We start from the raw sequence: 22,675 nt of genomic DNA, 5'->3' as shown, positions 1-22,675 counted from the left end.
GTAAAAACTTATTCGAAGTATTCTTTATTGGTTTCGATATACGTTACTTCTGATTCTGACTGATATTTTGCATACACCTGCGTACTTTCAACTGCTTCACATTTTAACCTGCGAGCCTCTGTACAGCAGAAGAAGAACGTGACAAACACTTTGCGGCTTTTCATAACAACAGCCGAGAGCGTTATGCGCCAACGTGCTTTGTATGCAGAGCTGCTAATACTAATTACAGTTCACTGCAACTCGCTTTCATCTGCATATTATGCTCTCTGACATTGTACCACTGAGTTTCATTACTTTTTATTGAATCATTTTAGCATTTAGAGGGCTCAAGTTGGTTTCCAGCTTCTATCTGTATAGAAATCAGTCGTACATAGGCGATTTCTGTACCCAAATACTGGCCGCGTACCATGCAGGGTGTTATTAGTTTATTCTCTAAAACACGTTTCTTAAATTTTATGAATAATTTTTGCGGGCGGCGTTTTTATCTCTGTCGTATCCCTATAGTACTGACTGAGCCTTTCTCTGTATACATTTAATATCTTTTGATAGTCTGGTACCGTACGCTCCCAAACGCTCACGCTATAATTACGATTAGGTCGTACAAGAATATCGTAAAACGGTAAGTTTAACAGAGTACCTCGTGTAGTACGTGCATGCTTGTTTGTCTAGTATCAGTTGTTGAAAACGAGATATTTTTTAACCATCGATTCAGTGGCTACTGCCATTTATTTGAAATCACTAAGCTGCAAAACTTTTTATTTTTCTACATTTAGACGAAGGTTATGTGTTCGATCGGACCGAAGTCCCGTTACGGAACATTAAGAACAATCATTTTTCTTTGCGTAAAGCTTTTTGTTGCGTGACTACATCTTCAAGATGTGTGAGGTCGTAGCACATGTCATGTTACGTGATACGAGCAGTAAGTGTTCCAGCACACGTTTTGTGGTCTTTGTCTCATGACGGCTCTCTTTCTAGTTTAACCATCTCCATACTGGCTGCAAAGAAATCTTCTGTTTAATCACAAATACAACTCGATATTACATCTGAACTTTTTGTTTGGGTAAGGTTGTGGTATTCTAGTAAAACATTTTCGTAATCAAGAAGTTCAGTGGTGGCTTTATTAAAGGAATCAATATATTAGGAGAGACTGTGTTCTATGGTCTATTTAACCCAAATCAGCTATGAGGAGCAGTAGCTCAGGTGTTCAGTTCGGCTGCTTTTGTTGCAGATGAGTATGGAATGCCCATCTACATTTACATAGATACTGCCCAAGCCATCGTACGGTGCGTGGCAGTACCACCACCAATCCTTTCTTGTTCTATTCGCAGATACAGTAAATGTCGTGTGACTAGGGCCTCCCGTCGGATAGACCGTTCGCCGGGTGCAAGTCTTTCGATTTGACGCCACTTCGGCGACTTGGGCGTCGATGGGGATGAAATGATGACGATTAGGACAACACAACACCCAGTCCCTGAGCGGAGAAAATCTTCGACCCAGCCGGGAATCGAACCCGGACCCTTAGGATTGATATTCTGTCGCTCAGACCACTCAGCTACCGGGGGCGGACGCAGATACAGTGAGGGAGAACGAATGTTTCTATGTCGCCATATGAGCCCTAATTTCTCATCTCTTCGTGGTTCTTACGGGAAATGCATGCTGGCGGCAGTAGAACCGTTCTGCAGTCGGCTTCAGATGTTAGTTCTCTGTTTTTCTCAAGAGTGTTCCTCGAAAGAACGTCGCCTTTTCCCGTGAGACTCCCATTTGAGTTCCTGAAGCATCTCCGTAATACTTGCATGTTGTTCGAACCTACCAGTAACAAATCTAGCGCCCGGCTGTGAATTGTTTCGATGTCTTCCTTCGACCCGACATGTTGCGGATCCCATGTATTGGAGCAGTACTTAAAAATAGGTCTCAATAGCATCCTATATGCGATCTCCTTTACAGATGAACCACACTTTCCCAAAATTTTCCCAATAGCCCGAAGCCGTCCATTAGTCTTTCCCACCACAATCCTCGCATGCTTGTTCCATTTCATATTGCTTTATAAGCTTACACCCTGATTTTTAGACGATGTGACTGTGTCAAGCAGGACACTGCTAATGCTGTATTCGAACATTAGGGTTTGTATTTGCTACTCATCCCCATTAACATAATTTTTTCTACATTTAGAGCTAGCTGCCATTCATACCAACAACTAGAAATTATGTCTAAGTCATCTTCTGTCCTCCTTCAGTTATTCAACTTCGACATCTTTCTGTACGTCACAGCGTCATCAACAAACGACTGCAGACTGCTGTCCTCCCTGTCCGCCTGACCATTTACGTATACAGAAAATAATAGCGCTCCTATCACATTTCCCTAGGGCGCTACTGATAGTAACCTTACATCTGATGAGGACAACGTACTGGGCTCTTTTACTTACGAAGTCTTCGAGCCACTCACATATCTGGGATTCTATTCCATGTGATCGTACCCACAGTAGGACACCATGTCAAATGTGTTCGGAATTCTAGAAATATGGAATCGGACTGTTGCCCTTCATCTACAGTTCGAAGTTTATCATGTGAGAAAAGAGCAAGCTGTGTTTCGCACGAGCGATGCTTTCTGATTCGCGGACACAAGCTTTTCGGTCTCAAGGAAATTTGTTATATTTGAACTGAGAATATGTTCAACAATTTTAAGGATGTTGGTCTGTAATTTTAGGGGTCGTTTCTCTTACCCTTCTTATAAACAGGAAACGTGTGCACTTTTCTCCAGTCTCTCGGGACTTTGCGCTGGGCTAGAAATTTGCAATAAATCCAAGCTAAGTAAGGAACCAATGCCATAGAGGACTCTTTGTAAAAAACGAATTGGGATTCCTTCCGGACCTGGCAACTTGTTTTCAACACTTTCAGTTGTTTCTCTACTCAAGAGATTCTTATTATTATATCGCCCATAAGGGAGTCTGCGCGGTGGTCAAATGACGGCATGTTTGTACATATCTCCTGGAACGGTTTTTTGAATGTGAAATTTAAAACTTCGGCTTTCGCTTTGCTATTTTCAACTGTCACGCCAGACTGGTCATCAAGTGACTGTATGGAAGCCTTAGACCCGCATGGCGATGTTACAGAGGACCAGAATTTTCTCGGGTTCTCTGCCAGATCTTTTGTAAGTAGGCTGTTTAGGTTTGTATGTTGGTAACGCCATGTAGCGCTCTGTATGAAAATCACTGGCTGTGCTGTGTGAAGTCTGTGGCTCGTTGGCATTGTTGGAGTATTCGCTATTGTAGTGTTGGGCAGTTGGATGTGAACAGCGCGTAGCGTTGCGCAGTTGGAGGTGAGCCGCCAGCAGTGGTGGATTTGGGGAGTGAGATAGCGGAGTTTTGAGAGCGGATGATCTGGACGTGTGTCCATCAGAGAGAGTAAATTTGTAAGACTGGATATCATGAACTGATTTTTATATATATATATATATATATATATATATATATATATATATATATATATATATATATATATACATATGGCTTTTGAATACTATTAAGGTAAATACATTGTTTGTTCTCCATCAAAATCTTTCACATGCTAACTAAGCCTATCAATAGTTAGTGCCTTCATTAGTTAGAATCTTTTTTTAGCTGGCAGTATTGGCGCTCGCTGTATTGCAGTAGTTAGAGTAACGAAGATTTTTGTGAGGTAAGTGATTCATGAAAGGTATAGGTTATTGTTAGTCAGGGCCATTCTTTGGTAGGGATTATCATAAGTCAAATAGCGTTACGCTAAAAAAAAAATAAAAAAAAATTATTGTGTGTCAGTTTACTGTTGATTACAATAAGTAAAGAGAGAAATGTCTTGAGTACGTTCAGTTTTGCTCATGTTTGAAAATCAAATAACGTAAGAGGTTTACCAGCACAGTAATTCATAATTTTCCAAAGGGTACGTTTCATATGTCGACCCTTAGCCGAGGATACCTCACTGGAATCTTCTGATTTTTTTCTTGTAGTTCGTGTAATTAGTCTAGCTATTGTTTATTGCTAGCGCGTAATTGTAGAGATAATCTTCTTTGTAGTTGTAGTTTTTCATTGTTGTACAGTAAAACAGATGTGGCATGCACGTAGATTTGCACCAAGTATTTCGCAGCTGTGCTTGCAATTAATTAGATACTATTTTCAATGCTATGTTAATGTGTTTTCTTACTTTGTTCTTCAAATTGTGCTTTTCTGTGTTATCGAGTGAAATATTGTGACAATAATGGCGTGTGAAAAACGTAATACTAGGCTCCAAAGTAAACTAAGAAATGGTAGTGAAGACGAAAGCAGTGTGTTAGCGCCACCGTAATGAATTAACTAATGTTCAACATAGTAATTTGGTAACTGTGCATAGGGGAATGGACCAGGCAATAAATAACCGTGTAGACAGTGAAACAGCTAGTGAAGAGGGTAGTATTGTCGATCGGTCGGTCGGCAACAGCTTGCCACAGGGATCCGAAATGACAGGACCCAATTTTGCAAATACGGTAGATTCAGGTTTTGCGTCATTACCTGTTTCTCAATCAAGTCAAGACACATTTTCTGCTTGTGAATGTTGCCGGTGCAAATGCACTGTCGAAAAGTACAGAGGAACAAGTTTCAGACGCCAGTGCATTTTTATTACAATTAATGCAACAAATGGGACAAAAGCTTCAAAAGTTAGACACAATGGAACAAAATCAGAGACAAACACAGCAACAGCTTCAAAAGTTAGACTCATTGGAACAAACGCTTGAACAAACACGTGAAGTTTTAACTGCTGAGTTACTTAAAATCGAATCGAAATGTCAAAAAGTCTGTAATGACGTAAAAACACAAATTTGTGAGCATTTCCAACCTATTTTTTCGCGTCATGAAAATGCTTTACAGAATCACGAAGCAGCCATAAAAGATCTGGAAACTATTGTTCATGAAAATCACGACACCTTGCAAGCTAAAATTGACTCAGTTGGATCTACCGATTCGGTTACGCAACTTGCAAAAACTCAGGAAAACTTAAAGGACACAGTAGATACGATTTCAACACAAATGGACACTCTGAAACTTGGTTCAGAAAAACACACTGAGGAAATCAGTTCACTATTGGAGAAAGTAGCCGAACTTTCGGATCAGTTCGCTAACTTATCTACAAAGGTAGATGATGATCTGAATGACACAAAACCCGTAGCCTTCACTGGCACAGAAAAGTATGAACAAATTAGAAAATTCAAACAAAATCAAAATCAAATCAATACACAGTACAAAAGAGAAATCCGGGAAGAACAAGATCAGTTGACACAGGTAATACAAGAATTACATATTTCAGAGGACACTCGCGCTCCAATACGGGAAGAGGGATATAGAAATACGGAACAGCCACAAAATAATAACACAGGGCACTTCAGAAATCATGAAAGAAATTGGCAAGGTACACTGAATTTTGAGATGGAACCGCCGAAACGAAATAACAATGACCGATATGCGACTCGCCGACATGATGATTTTGACTATAAGCTGTTCATTACTACACGTAAATTCAAAACATTTAAGAATTCTGACAACGACATTCATCCACAAGCATGGCTTCAGCAATTCTCTCATTGTTTTCCTCCCAACTGGTCATTGGAGCACAGATTAGAATTTATGTGTGGCTACTTAGAGAATGAACCAGCTGTAAGAATGCGACCGGTCATTCACGATTGTCATAGTGAAGGAGAATTTTATCATGCCTTCCTCTCAGCATATTGGTCACAAGCTACTCAAGATCGCGTAAAACATAGCATCACGATGATGAAACACTTTGAGCTATCTGAATTTTCCAGTCTTGTCAAATATTTTGAAGACATGTTGCATAAGAATCAGTATCATTCAAACCCATACAGCCCCTCAGAACTTATTCGCATTTGCTTAATCAAATTGCCTGAACATTTACGACATATTATTTTGGTAGGACGTTGCAAAGATGACATTGAAGCTTTTCAGGGACTCTTACAAAAATTGGAAATTGACACTGACAATCGCGGGACGCGAAAACATGAAGACAACAATTACAGGTCACATCCGTCACGATTCCGCTATGAGAGAAGTAATAACTGGACACGACAAGGCTATTCTTACAACGTAAATCGTGACCAAAACAGACAGCACCTGTATGACAACCGTTGGCAGAATAATAGTTACAGAGAAAGATCGCATTTCCGTAGTAATGAATATGACAGAGATAACCATAGAAACAGACAATATGGGAACCAAAACAATTATTATCAAGGGAGACAGAATAACTTCAGACGCAACATTTCAGCGCGCAGTTACGATTCAGGGAGAAATTCTCCACCACGTAACTGTGGAATCTACCGACATGACGACAGACGATATAATCGTAACGACAGACCAGAATTCAATCAGAACTGGCGGGGTTCAAACAGGGCAGGGCCCTCTCGACAAGGTTAATTTGTAGAAGTTAGGTCTCCTAATCCTAATAACGACGCGCGCCAACAAAGAGACAATGGTTCGCACCACAGGCAGTCACGTGCGACGGCTGGCTCAGAGAAAAATAACATAGACGCCTACCTTGGGAAAAATTTTAGCATTCCTTACCGACGTACACCACATGATAATTGCGTTGAAGTTGAAAGTCTGCGTACTAGGAAGAGTAAAGGTTTACACCACATTTCACATGTAAAACCGTTTATTGAAAGATAATCTGTTTTTTAACTCAGTCTTTGCCATAAAACTTTTCACTTCACGTTACTAGTATGCTTTGTCAGACTTCGAAACTGTTAACAAATGGCTCTGAGCACTATGGGACTTAACAGCTGTGGTCATCAGTCCCCTAGAACTTAGAACTACTTAAACCTAACTAACCTAAGGACATCACACACATCCATACCCGAGGCAGGATTCGAACCTGCGATCGTAGCAGTCGCGCGGTTCCGGACTGCGCGCCTAGAACCGCGAGACCACCGCGGCCGGCGAAAAAACTGTTAACATGCAACAATGTTTGAAGTTAAATATCCAGGCAAGAACCAAAAGAACTTATTTAAACAGAAATTACTAGTGCATTGTTACAGTGAACAGACGACACTGTGTTGTCATTTGTACATTCTTGCTTGTTAGTTGCACGATTACGTAACGAATATACGGCTTACATACATAGAACATATACTGCTAATGAGATTTTAATGCAACATTTTGGTTTACTTGAAAAGACATTCTTTATTTGAAGTACATTCTGTGAGATTAAAGATGACTTAGCGTTTGGTTTCTTTGACAGCTACACGATTATATCACGACGCTACTAATGTGTGACACAATTTACAGCGTTGCTTTTGCGGTGTATCTGTTTTATATCTGCACACTTTTTCTGTATTATTCTGGAAAGTAAAACATGTTTTGGTAGTAACTTTGTGATATAGCTACAATCAGACAGCCTTTTCCGTAGCACACCAATACGTTACAGTACAGTACTTCATCACGGTAATAAGCGTAATAACTACGATATCTATACGCAAAGCATTTCAATTTTGTTTATTACGAGGTAAGTACATCGACTTCTACAGAACTTTGCTTACGGACGACGATAATTACGATACTTGGCACATTTTTTACTCTTAAGTAATGACAGAGATTATCACAACAAGACGAACAGTTTAGCGCTACAGTACACGTATTTGAGGGATTAACTTTGTACTTAAAACATTTATTTTTAAAGATTTTTGAAATACAAAGATACACAGGTTTTCCGTGATACATTTCATTCCATTGCTGTAATCGGTAAGACCTGAGGGAATAATTACATTAATCCTCAGGGTGTACACGCCTACTTGTGTACCATGTGTGTCGCGAGTGCTAGGAGCCCTAGCTAATATGGTATATGTTTATACAACTTAACACATCGGTACCATATTTCTCTAACACAGAATTACAAAGCTATCTGATCATTTAACAGAGAGAGAGAGACAAACATTTTTTTACTACGTCAGTGACAGATGTTTACGTAATTACACAGTTGGATAACTTCACACTTATGAAATTGTATTTTGTCTGTACTTCGTGAACCATATTTTTTCGGAACCATTGTGATACTATGAGAGCTTTGAATGATGTATTTGGTAAGGGATCATGATTTCTGAAGGACGTTTGAGGTAGATGACTTTATTGAAGGTTTTAAAATTAGTGAAAGAAGCTGCGACGATTTTGAGATGTGATTGATCTGTTATGATGTTATTATTACGATGAAGATGTGTATTATGCTGTTGAGGTATGTTCATGATCAATAAACTGATGCTATCGTATATGAGGTATGTGATTACTTGTTTATATGTATGTGAATAATGAGTTGTGGTTAGGGACTCTGATTTGTGAAAAAGGATGTTGGAAACCAAGACTCGTACTTTATGAGTTATGAAATGTATGTACATGCATAAATGTATCACAATGCCGGCGAAAATTTTTTGGACACTGTTATATTTATAGGATTTTGTATCTCCACATTTGTAACGCAAATTCACGACCTGTGAAATTTTTTTATATGAGACTGTCACTGTAGTGCAAACTGCTGTCTTAAATATTTCGGTAAGAAAGCTAAGTGACCTTGACCTAATGCATTGTGTACGCCCAGCTGTTCCAGTTGCCTGGAGAAAAAGCCATTAGGTGGAGAAAAAAGAGGCCAATAACCTCGCTATTGACATTCCTTTGTAGAAAGCCTCGCAAGTATGACACACTATTACTTGGAAACATATGATTATAATGTGGAGCTCGTACTTTGTGCAACTTACTGAAATGGTTATGAATTGATGGGAAATATTTTAACATCTGCACACCTGATTATGACAAGTGTCTTTCTACGAGAGTTTAGAGAATTTCTACTGACTTATGAAATGCCACACGACTAATGAATGATGTTTTTATGCTTTGCTTTGTACATAGTTTCTTATTTCATTTGATATCTGGTTTCCAACTGTGTTGCAGCATTGGTTTTGTAAAATAAAATTAAATGCAATTGCTAATGTGAACACTTTCTGTCAACAGATCTATTAAATAATAATTTTATGATCCACATTCTTCGAAAAAGGAGCACTTGGAAAGGAAAGAACAATAAGAAGAGACTAATAACAGTAACTGCATACATAATTTTCTTTTCAAGTACTTGGTAATTTTCTTTGTAGAATAAGTTGTTGTGGTGCACCACTTTAATGACACAGACATTAATATGTGCATAGACATTTCCCTTATCTGCATTGTTGTCTTTAGTGCACTATTTTTTTGCTTGTGGGTTTGTCATGTTTAGATATAAGTTATTGCAATTGCTGCTGCTGTTTGCTAGGCATAATGCTACTGAATTTCACTTTGTATTACTCTGTTAAGCCAGTTTTACTACTGATTTATTTTTCTTGTTGCTGCACATTGGCTCATATTAGTTGTAATATTGCATTTGCTCTGCTAATTTAGTTTTACTACTGCTAGCTTTCCCAATTTGCATTTTTTTGTCATTGCTGTTTGTGTTAATTGTTTTGTGCTGCTGCATTGCCTCGTCCCTTAGTTTATGCATCTGAGCTCAGAAGATTAAGTTAGCTTAAGAGCGGATAGTCTGTATAAGAGAATGAGTTGCCACAGCCGGCCGGAGTGGCCGAGCGGTTCTAGGCGCTTTAGTCCGGAACCGCGCTGCTGCTACGGTCGAGGGTTCGAATCCTGCCTCGGGCATGGATGAGTGTGATGTCCTTAGGTTAGTTAGGTTTAAGTAGTTCTAAGTCTAAGGGACTGATGACCTCAGATGTTAAGTCCCATAACGTTCTCTAACATCAACTGTGATGAGCCCCAAGCTGGAACCATAATCATTGGCTGACGGTTGGTGGGACATTCTGCAGCATCTACGATAGTACTTCGCGGAGAAAGAGCATTAGGTAGAAGTTAGGTCCCAATTAGATGCTCATGAACAATACCTGCCCACACATTTACGTGAAATCTTTGTTGATGGTGGAACACACGAGTTGCTTTAGGGACACTGTGTCAGCTCCAAGATATGAGTATTGTGGCGTTGAATACTCTTGTCCTTGTGAAGACAGTCTCTTCAGTAAAGAAAACACACTTTTGTTGGCCAGGGATATTTACAGTTTGGTGTATATGAGACTGGCAGAATTTTACTCACTGGAAAAATCGTCGTCTGATAGGTATTGTATCTTGTGATACTTGAATGGATACATGCTTGTCTCGTGCAAGACCCTCCACACATTTGCGTTGGAAGCATATAGTTCCTTAGCAGTGTGTCTTGTGCTGGTGCTGGGGTTGCCTCAGTTCGTGGTAACACAGCTTCCTCAAACTGAACAGTTTCCACATTGCGGAATATATCAGTTTCCTGTCGGTATGCTTCAAGGGATCCTGTTTCACGAAGATGACCGCAGACGCCTTGTTGCTCGACTGTTACATCTGGCCTCCCTATAAATGAGAGGCGTGTCAACTAACCAATCAAGAAACTGTAAACACCCGTAGAATATTTCATGTAAACACAACATAAAATCTACAATGATAATGAAATTGTTTAGCCAAGGACTTGATCAATGCTAGCAGTTATGAAAGCTTACCCTCCCTAGCAGTAAGATTTAATTGTGTTGGAAATCAGTTTCGACTGTCTACGTGTTGCATACGAAGCAGTCAGTACAACTGGGAACGTTGGTCAACGGGAAGTCCAGTCTTTAACTCTTGAGGGAACCCTATCAGGGAATCGGCGTCCTTGTGCCATTTTTTGCTAAAAAAACGTGTTTGTGATTATCTCCTCTAATAACTCTGTAAACCAAGAAACACATTTGGTATATTATACCAGTATATACAGAATATGCAGAATGTAATGGGTATAAGTGCATATATCTCTGCTGGTAACTGAGGACGGTGTACTGAACAATATTACATCACTATTTATGTCATTAGCAGACTAATAATTATAGCTACTACAAATCTTATGTTTTTAGTTTAGGTAGTATCTCCAAGCCCCTCTTGTGGCCTCCTTCGCGATCTTCTGGTCTTCCCGGTTAGCTGAAGCAGCTAGTGGTGGTCATCGAACCGAGAACACGAGAAGATCCTGAAAAAGATCACAGCAGAGAAATCGATTGTATAAGAAGAAACTGAAGAGGAACGTGGCGCCACCTAATATTCCTTCATTGACAAGGATGGTCACGAAAATTTTCAGACTTACACAATGAAAATTGGTAGCTGTTCATAGCTCATCATCGATCTCTCCCTATCGTACAGTATTATCTTATTTATGATTGTTTCATTTGATTAATATCGTACTAAAAGGATATGTTCCTAAGGTCGTGGGCTCATGGATATGATCGTGAGAAGATTCTAAGGTAACGAGCTCAGCACAGCGAATACGTTACCACACGATGATTTCGGTACCTGTATCAGGCTTGTCCATATTCGGCGCATTACAAACCACAATATAATCCAGAGTAAACTATTGCAAGTAAAGATATACTGTGACTGGGCAAACACTTTGCATTTACGTTCAAGCAACATTTCTCAGAGGTAGACAAGCCGACAGGTTGCGTTATTGTATTTGACCACGAATGCCATCTGTGGAAGGCCCTCTGTACGATGAAAGTGTCAATCATAGCCAGAACAATGTTCTGTGCAGTTGTGAATACATAATTTCGGGGCTAAGTGAATCCGAATGTGGACAAAGTGTTGGTGTTCGTATTGTGGGTGCTACCGTAACCATGCGAGCTGTATCAAAGATTTAGATCGCATACAGGGAAAGCGGGAAAACGTCATCCGTCATGCACAAAGCTGACGAAAGCGTGTGTTAAGGGTTCGCCTTAAAGGCATACTTTACTAACACCAACTCAGCAGGTCCAATCTCACAGGTAACTCACGCTCGTGACAGTCGCAGCGTGTATTTAAAGCAAACCTCATATTTATCCTCATGGTGGCGCTATTAGCACCACTCTTATGCGACTAGCGCGAAATCTGAAAGACATCTTTCAGATGTATAAACACGCCTACCAACTTTCGTTTATTGCACAGCTCTTTCTTGGTGTTGACACTTTTTTCCGTCAGTGTATGTTGTAGTGTATAATCACAATTTTTTTTATTTTGCCTATTGCTACTATAGACTAACGCATCTACTTTTTTTGATTGTGTTGCCCACTGTTTCAACTGAGAGTATGAAGGGAATACGTGAAACAATATCACATAGCTTCTCGACACGTGAAGTTTCATCTTTTTTACTCCTTCCTTTCTAGGTACTTCGTTCTTCTTTTTTTGTCTGGCAGTTGTGGCGTTCGCTGTGTTATTCAGTGGTTTGGTATTTAACTAATTTGTAAATGAAAATGATAATCTTATTTCATTACATTGAGTAATTACTAAACAATTTTTTCTCCCAGCTAAAGATTTGGTCAAGTTGCTAAAGAAATCCAAGTTAACGTTGTGTTAAAGTGTTGTCTGTAAGCTGTGTAAGTGTCACTAAATCACAGTTCATACAACAGATTCTATACAACTATTGATTATGATGGAAACACTTCTCTTCAGCAAAATGATCATTAAAACCGCCGAATATCAGCCGCGCGCAGCACTGACGTATGTTAGCTGAAACAATATTCTTCGCAACTCGTCCGTAATTAATTTCAGCTCCATACATCAGCAAAAAAAAGTTTGTTATATGGATCGTGCTACGAGCACTGTTTTTAAAGAACCAATCTGATTCCAACTATTTTCATTAAAATGAGTTCGGGACCACCGGTGCACATTTATTTTTACACATTTTTAGTACCTTCGGCATTTATGTCTGCAGAGTTTAGTAATATGAATTTGCCGCTGAGATAATTGTTAAGATGGCGGCAGACAATTGATAGAGGAAATAGGATAAGCATTTGAAATGCTTATTAAACTTTACTTTCATATTGTGCACTATTTAGACTAATTTTCATCAAGCAAACTTTTGATTTTTTCCTAAAAAACACAGATAAAAACGCGATACAAATCGCTATCATCAGTGGCTGCGCTCCTTGCAGCGGAAAGAAATAATTAACAAATGGTTCAAATGGCTCTGAGCACTATCGGACTTAACTTCTCAGGTCATCAGTCCCCTAGAACTTAGAACTACTTAAACCTAACTAACCTAAGAACATCACACACATCCATGCCCGAGGCAGGATTCGAACCTGCTACCGTAGCGGTCGCGTGGTTCCAGACTGTAGCGCCTAGAACCGCTTGGCCACTTCGGCTGGCAATATTTAACACAGATAATGCTTATTGAGAGACGAATTAAAGTTACAAATAATTATTCACTCATATTTATAATAATAATGAACTCTATTCTTAAGTAGTAATTAATAGATAATTACAATTTCTTAACAAACCTCAGTTTGATATGGTTCTGAGTACTATGGGACTTAACATCTGTGGTCATCAGTCCCCTAGAACTTAGAACTACTTAAACCTAACTAACCTAAGGACATCACATACATCCATGCCCGAGGCAGGATTCGAACCTGCGACTGTAGCAGTCGCGCGGTTCCGGACTGCGCGCCTAGAACCGCTAGACCACCGCGGTCGGCACACTGTTTTTTCATATGTCGGATAGATAATGTTTATAACTGTTAGAGGCATAATTTCCTCTCGTCGCACTGTAGCTAATATTTATCTCGTGGATGTTACACAATGTAGCCGTCTCCCTCCACCACCGATTACGGTGTATTAGCTAGTCTAGAAGCGTGTTCCCTTAGGAACCCTGTATGTTGCTCGGGAAATTCCCACACATAATCCCGGTGCCCGTTGTGGAGAGTTGGGAGCGCAAAGACTCATGTTTCACACGGAATTTGCAGTCTCCCCTCCACAACGGCCAAAGGCCGGTCACGTGATTCCACCTCCACACGGACAGGCGACGGGGCGTGACTGCCAGCGCTCCTGGTTTTACTTGAGTGTACTATGTTGCCTTTCCCGCCAGAAAACAAACACACTCTCGCCTGCTTCGTGTCTGTAAGCAAAACCAGCAAAGTCCACTACAGCCAGATTGCACAAATTCTTTTCAGGTTTTTACTACGAGTTGTTTAAAAACGTACAGCCCAAAAAGAGCCTAGAAGATTAAGTGACTTCACAAAAGTTTGCACTCTTTTCCCGTTTTGTTTCTCAAAATAAATAGTTTTCTTATTAACTTTCGTGTGTAGCGAACATGAGTTTCTACTGTGATGTTTTTATTGCTCAAAATAAAATGTCTGTGACAAAATTGCCGAAGGAGTCAGCTTTAATTTCGTGTACGGCAATTAAAAATGCTTAAGTTCGTGAAATTTCCACTTTAGCGTGCTGTAACGAGTTGGCTATTTCTTTACACATAAACATTTAGCAGATGCAAACAGTGCATTGTTCGTCTCGTTTCTTTATTAAAGTTGCTGTCTGCTGGTGTTCTTGTGAGATTTTATTCCGCATACTTCAAGCATTATGTTCATAATATATCCGTGTCTTAGGCTGATATAACATTTAATGCATAGTTTGGGATATGACTTTTCAGAGTTTTACAGTCGGCTGAAGAATGAGTTTCCAATATTTTGTCCATATGCTGCTCAAATAGGATACAATAATTATTGAATTGTCAATATTTTCCATACACTCGGCCTCAGCAAACTGTGGAGCGCTGGCAGTTACGCCTGTGGCTTATGTGGAGGGGAGACTGCAAATTCCGTGTGAAACTTGAGTCTTGCGAGTTGGAGGGCATAGCGCGTAGCGGCGAGGAGCCGCGTGGTGGGGGGACGGGCCCCTCGCACGTCCGGCGCATCGGGTCAGTAATATTTGGGGTAGTGGGCGGCCGTGGGCCGGGGCTATTGATTTCGCGCCGGTGTTGGCGGCCCGCGGGGCTGCGCCGCTCGGCGCCTCCCGTTGCCGCTACTGGCGAGCGACTGGCGCGTCGCGTGCCGGGATCACTCAGGCGCTGGCGCGGCGGGCGCAGATTAAGAGCGGCCGTGCCGCCTGCTGGCGCCAGCGCGCTGGCGCGCCGCTCCCGTTTTCGCACGGCCCGGCCCTCTTCGGCTCGCCCCGCGTCGCGTCGCGTGCTGCCAGGTAATGGCCCTCGCCAGATGCCGGGCCGCGCTGATCTTAATGCCACGTTTTTCCGCCGGCCGAGAGCAGCGCAGAGGGGTCGCCAAATGCGCTCTTATCACGTATCGCCACGAGTTACGGCCGCCTCCGCCAACTCCGGACGCCGCTTGCCGTTTCATCCCCAGCTAGGTGTTTGTAGCGAAGAGAGATAGCGCTCTTTCGCAGACCGGCGCAGCCACTGGGTGCCATTATTTTCACAGCGCTCCTGAATAGCACTGCCTAGAATAGCTCTCTCCCATTTAGCCACCGTAGAGTTACAAACTGGCACCTATGTCTGTGACATACTTACGTTGTACTGTCGTCACTCCACGCTACATTTCCCATGAAATTCTGGAACCGGAGATGAATGACAGAAAAGTAAAACAAGAGTGATGGAATGTAGTCAATTTAAATAAGCAAAAGCTAAGGGAATTAGATTAGATAGGAAACTGAAAAGGAAAGTAGATCCAATGCTTTTTGGAATGATTTGCCGCGCGGGATTAGCCGAGCGGTCTTAGTCGCTGCAGTCATGGACTGTGGTGCTGGTCCCGGCGGAGGTTCGAGTCCTCCCTCGGGCATGGCTGTGTGTGTTTGTCCTTAGAATAATTTAGGTTAAGTGCTGTGTAAGCGTAGGGACTGATAACCTTAGCAGTTAAGTCTCATAAGATTTCACACACATTTGAACATTTTTGGAATGATTTGTTTAGTCAAGAAATGAAGCAGATTAGAAAAACATTCGCTGCCACCTTTGAACGATGCTCTGAATCATGTACAGCACATGAGGCTTCATAGTGTACATAATCTACCAGAAAAATATCCTCTGCTACTCATCAAATTTCTAAGATTCTAAGTTAATCACTCAACTTTATATTTTCAATCAGCAGCTCATTTACTGTACATGATTTCGAGCACCATCCAGAGGTGTATCAAATGTTTTTTAATCTATTTAATTTTAGACAAGTATTCGACAAAACATTTGACCATATTTCTTTTCAAAGCTTTTTAATTAAAATTTTTTGCTATGGACCTTTAAATAATGCAGCAATTAACTTTTTGTTGTGGATTGGCAGGAGTCAACCCACGGGGTTTGGAGGAAGCCGAAAGGCACGCGTTTAAGCTCACGCAGGCTGGCGTGAGGTCTGGAACAGGACAAGGTAGTTAGACTAGAAAAAAAGGATGTAACTGGTGGAATACTTAACTTTAATCCCTTAATGTTGAACGTTGCTCTTGTCTGTACATTCTTTACAATATCAATAGCAACTGATAATGGCGCCTTGTTAGGTCGTAGCAAATGACGTAGCTGAAGGCTATGCTAACTATCGTCTCGGCAAATTAGAACGTATTTTGTCAGTGAACCATTGCTAGCAAAGTCGGTTGTACAACTGGGGCGAGTGCTAGGAAGTGTCTCTAGACCTGCCGTGTGGCGGCGCTCGGTCTGCAATCACTGATAGTGGCGACACGCGGGTCCGACGTATACTAACGGACCGCGGCCGATTTAAAGGCTACCACCTAGCAAGTGTGGTGTCTGGCGGCGACACCACACTTTTTATGGTAAAACAGGTATACATTGAACAGATAAACTTTTTGACACTTCATTTACATAGATGGCAGCAGCAGTTTGTGAAATATTTCATTTTTTCCTCAAGTCAATAATTTCCCTGATTGCTTTCAAGCATTTACATCTGCTTTTGCAAAATTAGAATTAATGCTGGTCATTTTGACACCCCATTTGTCAACCTCCCACTGTTTCGCAAAATTAGACCTCACGCTGGTCAAATTGGTACACCATTTGTCGATTTCCAACTTTTCCAGTTCACGGTCTAATTTCCAAAATTCCAACTTTTCGTTTGGCTTTGAAAATTCCAACAAATTTTTTTTCCCAAATTACTCATTAAGTATTTCTTAATTACTCAAAATACTTTCAAACAATTCAGTCTTTCTTTGCAAAACCAGACCTCACCCTGCTCAACTTGATATCTCATACCTCATATCTCAATTTCTCGCACTTCATTTGGCAAGAAATTTTGGACGAAAACATTTTGCATAATTTATATTGATTGGTGTTTTCGTTCCACTCAAATATTTGACCGAAAATGAAACACTGAAAGTACTAGAAGAGTTTGACTATCTTTGTAGCAAAATAACTGTCCATAGCGGAAATAGAGACCGGCAAGAGCAGGAAAAAAGTTTCTGAAAGAGGAAAAAACTTTTCGCATCAAATATATATTTAACTTTTGGGAAGTGAATTTTGAAGATAGTTACGTGGAGTGTAACCTTGTACAGAAGAGACAGGTGGATGATGAACACTTCAGACAAGAAGAGAATTATCGAAATGGAGGAGAGGAGGGGGAAGAAATTTGTGGCACAAATTGAGTAAAAGATGGGACTCGTTTACAGAACACATTTTGAGGTGCCAATAAGTCGTCGATTTGGTAATGGTAAGATGTATGAAGGATAAAAGTTATAGAGGGAGACCTGTTGACTACAGTAAGCAGGGTCAGTTGTCGTGGGGGGTAGTAGTTACGCAGATTTGAAGAGGCTTGCACAGGGAAGACTACTGAGGAGAGCTACATCAGTCCTCCGTTTGAAGGCCATAACAACAACGGTCACAACTGAGAGGTGTTTACGTGCATCTCCAGTTACACATGTGTAATCGATTTTTGACTGTGTCATAGCATCTGGCTCAGTGGCTATTTGAACGCTGTCTATCCAGTATCTATATGGTTAAGCGAATGATTACGAAAATACGCTGTTTATTGAGAAATTAATTTCATAGTGTGGTATGTTCATGTACAGTAAATCATAGTGATCGCAACTGATCTCCATACAGGATGATTCCGTGACGATGTTTCATTTACGGTAAATTAATGATGACAATTATGTTTATACAGGGTAATTCCGTGCCGATGTTATAATGTTTTGTCGGTAATGGAGAAAGGTAAATGTATTAATATGAGGTAAGGGCCCTGTTCCGAAAACAACCGAATCAAATGTTACAAGCAAAAATTGTTCTGAATCCTTTGATTGCGTAATACATGTGCCGGTTTCTGTTGTTGCTAAGATTGTAGGATAGGCTACTTTCAAGAGGTAGTAGTAGTACGGACCAAAACAAGAAAAACATATCCAGTATGTACGGGCTATAAATATCTTAAAAGCTATGGTCACTGGTTCAGTAGAAGAAATGTGTTTCACACTAGCATGTTTAGAAGACTTTCTTCCTTGTTTTGGTCATAGTATCACATCTGAAAGTTGCCTACCGCACAATCCTAGCAACAACAATACCGATACGTAAATTCCACAGTCAGAGGTATCAGAATAATTTTTGCATATAACTTTCGAGTCAGTCGTTTCATGATTAGGGTCGCTTCCCTCAAATTGATACTTTCAGACTTCTAAATAAAAGATTTCAGCTATCAGTCGTCCTTTTTAGATTATATTCAATGAACTGTGGAGGAAGCCCGACCAGCAGGCATTACATGCATTGATTAAAATCAAATCTAAAAAGGATGACTGATAGCTGAAATCTATTATTTACAAGTCAATATAACAGTCGCTGAGTGCAACAGCCTTCTGAATGGAAGATAACCTGATGACTTTTAGACTTCTCCATCATTCCTGAAGGTTAGTAATTTCATCACGGATTCAACCCGTATATCTTCCTAATCTATAGCGCCTGCAGTTGATGTCTACATACGAGAACTGTTCGGAAAGTAACGAACGGTTGGGCGCGAATTGGAAAACACAGTGAAAATTCGATGAAGTTCTGCACAGATGTGTTGGACAGTGTCTCTAATATGCTCGTAGATAGTGTCACGTCGCTCTTCTCAATTCTGAGCGTACAGTGTGCGCGTAAAGAAGGGTGGAAAATAGTGTCTGACGCCAAGTATAGGTGCCTGCCGAAAGGTTTCGCTAGATTTCATGTAATCCATATAACGTAGGTGTCACGCGTTTCCGCCTTCATGACATTTCTCGGCAGCACACTGCAGGGGCAATGAGGATGTTCACGCAGCATTTTAGATGGGAAGTGTTTGATCACCCACCATACAGCCCGGAAGTGGCTCCCTCTGATTTTTGTCTCTGCTCAAATAAACCGCTGGCTATGAAGACAACATTTTGGAACAGACTTCTGAAGTCCATCATAGGAGATGGTTGGAAAACACAGGAGGCTGCTTACTGTGACGAGGATATTGGAAAGTTAGTACAACGCTGCGACAAATGTTTAAGTCGGAGCGGCGACTATGTAGAGAAGTAGTAGGAAAGTGTAGCTAACTGTTGCAAATAAAACGGCTTTGATTTTCAGTGTGGTTTACATTTCGCAACAGATCGTTCCTTAGTTTCCGAATAACCCTCTTAATTTGAGCGTAACGTGCATATTTCTGCGTCATGTACGAAGTTTATGAAGATTAACAGCGAAAACTGACGCCAGTAGGAGTATATGACAAAAGAAACAAAATCGTTCCAGCAAACATGAATTATGTTTTAAATATTCGACACTAACCATGTCTCCCCCCCCCCCCCCCCACCCCACCCTATGAACAATGGACCTTGCCGTTGGTGGGGAGGTTTGCGTGCCTCAGCGATACAGATGGCCGTACCGTAGGTGCAACCACAACGGAGGGGTATCTGGTGAGAGGCCAGACAAACATGTGGTTCCTGAAGAGGGGCAGCAGCCTTTTCAGTAGTTGCAGGGCAACAGTCTGGATGATTGACTGATCTGGCCTTGTAACATGAACCAAAACGGCCTTGCTGTGCTGGTACCGCGAACGGCTGAAAGCAAGGGGAAACTACAGCCGTAATTTTTCGCGAGGGCATGCAGCTTTACTGTATGATTAAACGATGATGGCGTCCTCTTGGGTAAAATATTCCGGAGGTAAAATAGTCCCCCATTCGGATCTCCGGGCGGGGACTACTCAAGAGGACGTCGTTATAAATACAAAATCAAATAGGGGCAATGCAGGAGTAGGTTTAATAATGAATAAAAAAAATAGGAGTGCGGGTAAGCTACTACAAACAGCATAGTGAACGCAATATTGTGGCCAAGATAGACACGAAGCCCAAGCCTACTATAGTAGTACAAGTTTATATGCCAACTAGCTCTGCAGATGATGAAGCATTGATGAAATGTATAATGAGATAAAAGAAATTATTCAGGTAGTGAAGGGAGACGAAAATTTAATAGTCATGGGTGACTGGAATTCGAGAGTAGGAAAAGGAAGAGAAGGAAACGTAGTAGGTGAATATGTATTGGGGCTAAGAAATGAAAGAGGAAGCCGTCTGGTAGAATTTTGCACAGAGCATAACTTAATCATAGCTAACACTTGGTTCAAGAATAATAAAAGAAGGTTATATACATGGAAGAATCCTGGAGATACTAAAAGGTATCAGACAGATTATATAATGGTAAGACAGAGATTTAGGAACCAGGTTTTAAATTGTAAGACATTTCCAGGGGCAGATGTGGACTCTGACCACAATCTATAGGTTATGAACTGTAGATTAAAACTGAAGAAACTACAAAAAGGTGCTAATTTAAGGAGATGGGACCTGGATAAACTGACTAAACCAGAGGTTGTACAGAGTTTTAGGGAGAGCATAAGGGAACAATTGACAGGAATGGGGGAAAGAAATACAGTAGAAGAAGAATGGGTAGCTCTGAGGGATGAAGTAGTAAAGGCAGTAGACGATCAAGTAGGTAAAAAGACGAGGGCTAATAGAAATCCTTGGGTAGCAGAAGAAATATTGAATTTTGTTGATGAAAGGAGAAAATATAAAAATGCCGTAAATGAAGCAGGCAAAAAGGAATACAAACGTCTCAAAAATGAGATCGACAGGAAGTGCAAAATGGCTAAGCTGGGATGGCTAGAGGACAAACGTAAGGATGTAGAGGCTTATCTCACTAGGGGTAAGATAGATACTGCCTACAGGAAAATTAAGGAGACCTTTGGAGAGAAGAGAACCACTTGTATGAATATCAAGAGGTCAGATGGAAACCCAGTTCTAAGCAAAGAAGGGAAGGCGGAAAGGTGGAAGGAGTATATAGAGGGTTTATACAAGGGCGATGTACTTGAGGACAATATTATGGAAATGGAAGAGGATGTAGATAAAGACGAAATGGGGGATAAGATACTGCGTGAAGAGCTTGACAGAGCACTGAAAGACGTGAATCGAAACAAGGCCCCGGGAGTAGACAACTTGGGAGAGCCAGTCATGACAAAACTCTACCATCTGGTGAGCAAGATGTATGAAACAGGCGAAATACCCTCAGACTTCAAGAAGAATATAATAATTCCAATCCCAAAGAAAGCAGGTGTTGACAGATGCGAAAATTACCGAACTATCAGTCTAATAAGACACAGCTGCAAAATACTAATGCGAATTCTTTACAGACGAATGGAAAAACTAGTAGAAGCGGACCTCGGGGAAGATCAGTTTGGATTCCGTAGAAATGTTGGAACACGTGAGACAATACTGACCTTACGACTTATCTTAGAAGAAAGATTAAGAAAAGGCAAACCTACGTTTCTAGCATTTGTAGACTTAGAGAAAGCTTTTAACAGTGTTAACTGGAATACTCTCTTTCAAATTCTGAAGGTGGCAGGGGTAAAATACAGGGAGCGTAAGGCTATTTACAATTTGTACAGAAACCGGATGGCAGTTATAAGAGTCCAGGGGAATGAAAGGGAAGCAGTGGTTGGGAAGGGAGTGAGACAGGGTTGTAGCCTCTCCCAGATGTTATTCAATCTGTATATTGAGCAAGCTGTAAAGGAAACAAAAGAAAAATTCGCAGTAGGTATCAACATTCATGGAAAAGAAAGAAAAACTTTGAGGTTCGCCGATGACATTGTAATTCTGTCAGAGACAGCAAAGGACTTGGAAGAGCAGTTGAACGGAATGGATAGCGTCTTGAAAGTGGGATATAAGATGAACATCAACAAAAGCAAAACGAGGATAATGGAATGTAGTCAAATTAAATCGGGTGATGCTGAGGGAATTAGATTAGGAAATTAGACACGTCAAGTAGTAAAGGAGTTTTGCTATTTAGGGAGTAAAATAACTGATGATGGTCGAAGTACAGAGGATATAAAATGTAGACTGGCAATGGCAAGTAAATCGTTCCTGAAGAAGAGAAATTTGTTAACATGGAGTACAGATTTAAGTGTCAGGAAGTAGTTTCTGAAAGTATTTGTATGGTTTGTAGCCATGTATGGAAGTGAAACATGGACGATAAATAGTTTGGACAAGAAGAGAATAGAAGCTTTCGAAATGTGGTGCTACAGAAGAATGCTGAAGATTAGATGGGTAGATCACATAACTAATGAGAAGGTATTGAATAGAATTGGGGAGAAGAGGAGTTTGTGGCATAACTTGACAAAAAGAAGGGACCGGTTGATAGGACATGTTCTGAGGCATCAAGGGATCACAAATTTAGCATTGGAGGGCAGCGTGCAGGGTACAAACCGTAGAGGGAGACCAAGAGATGAATACACTTAGCAGATTCAGAAGGATGTAGATTGCAGTAAGTACTGGGAGATGAAGGAGCTTGCACGGGATAGAGTAGCATGGAGAGCTGCATCAAACCAGTCTCAGGACTGAAGACCACAACAACAACAACCATATCAGCGA

General features: G+C 40.8%; 1 protein-coding gene across 1 annotated transcript in view; it reads left to right on the top strand.

Moving 5' to 3' along the window:
- Nucleotides 1-22,675, top strand: part of LOC124606071 — an 877,896-nt gene that overhangs the window by 223,523 nt on the left and 631,698 nt on the right. The gene's annotated exons all lie outside the window — the stretch shown is intronic.

Source organism: Schistocerca americana, chromosome 3 (assembly GCF_021461395.2).
Source record: "Schistocerca americana isolate TAMUIC-IGC-003095 chromosome 3, iqSchAmer2.1, whole genome shotgun sequence".
In the NCBI taxonomy this organism is placed as follows: Eukaryota; Metazoa; Arthropoda; class Insecta; order Orthoptera; family Acrididae; genus Schistocerca; species Schistocerca americana.
The sequence above is the reverse complement of the archived record's forward strand: the minus strand, read 5'-3'. Positions and strand labels throughout refer to the sequence as shown.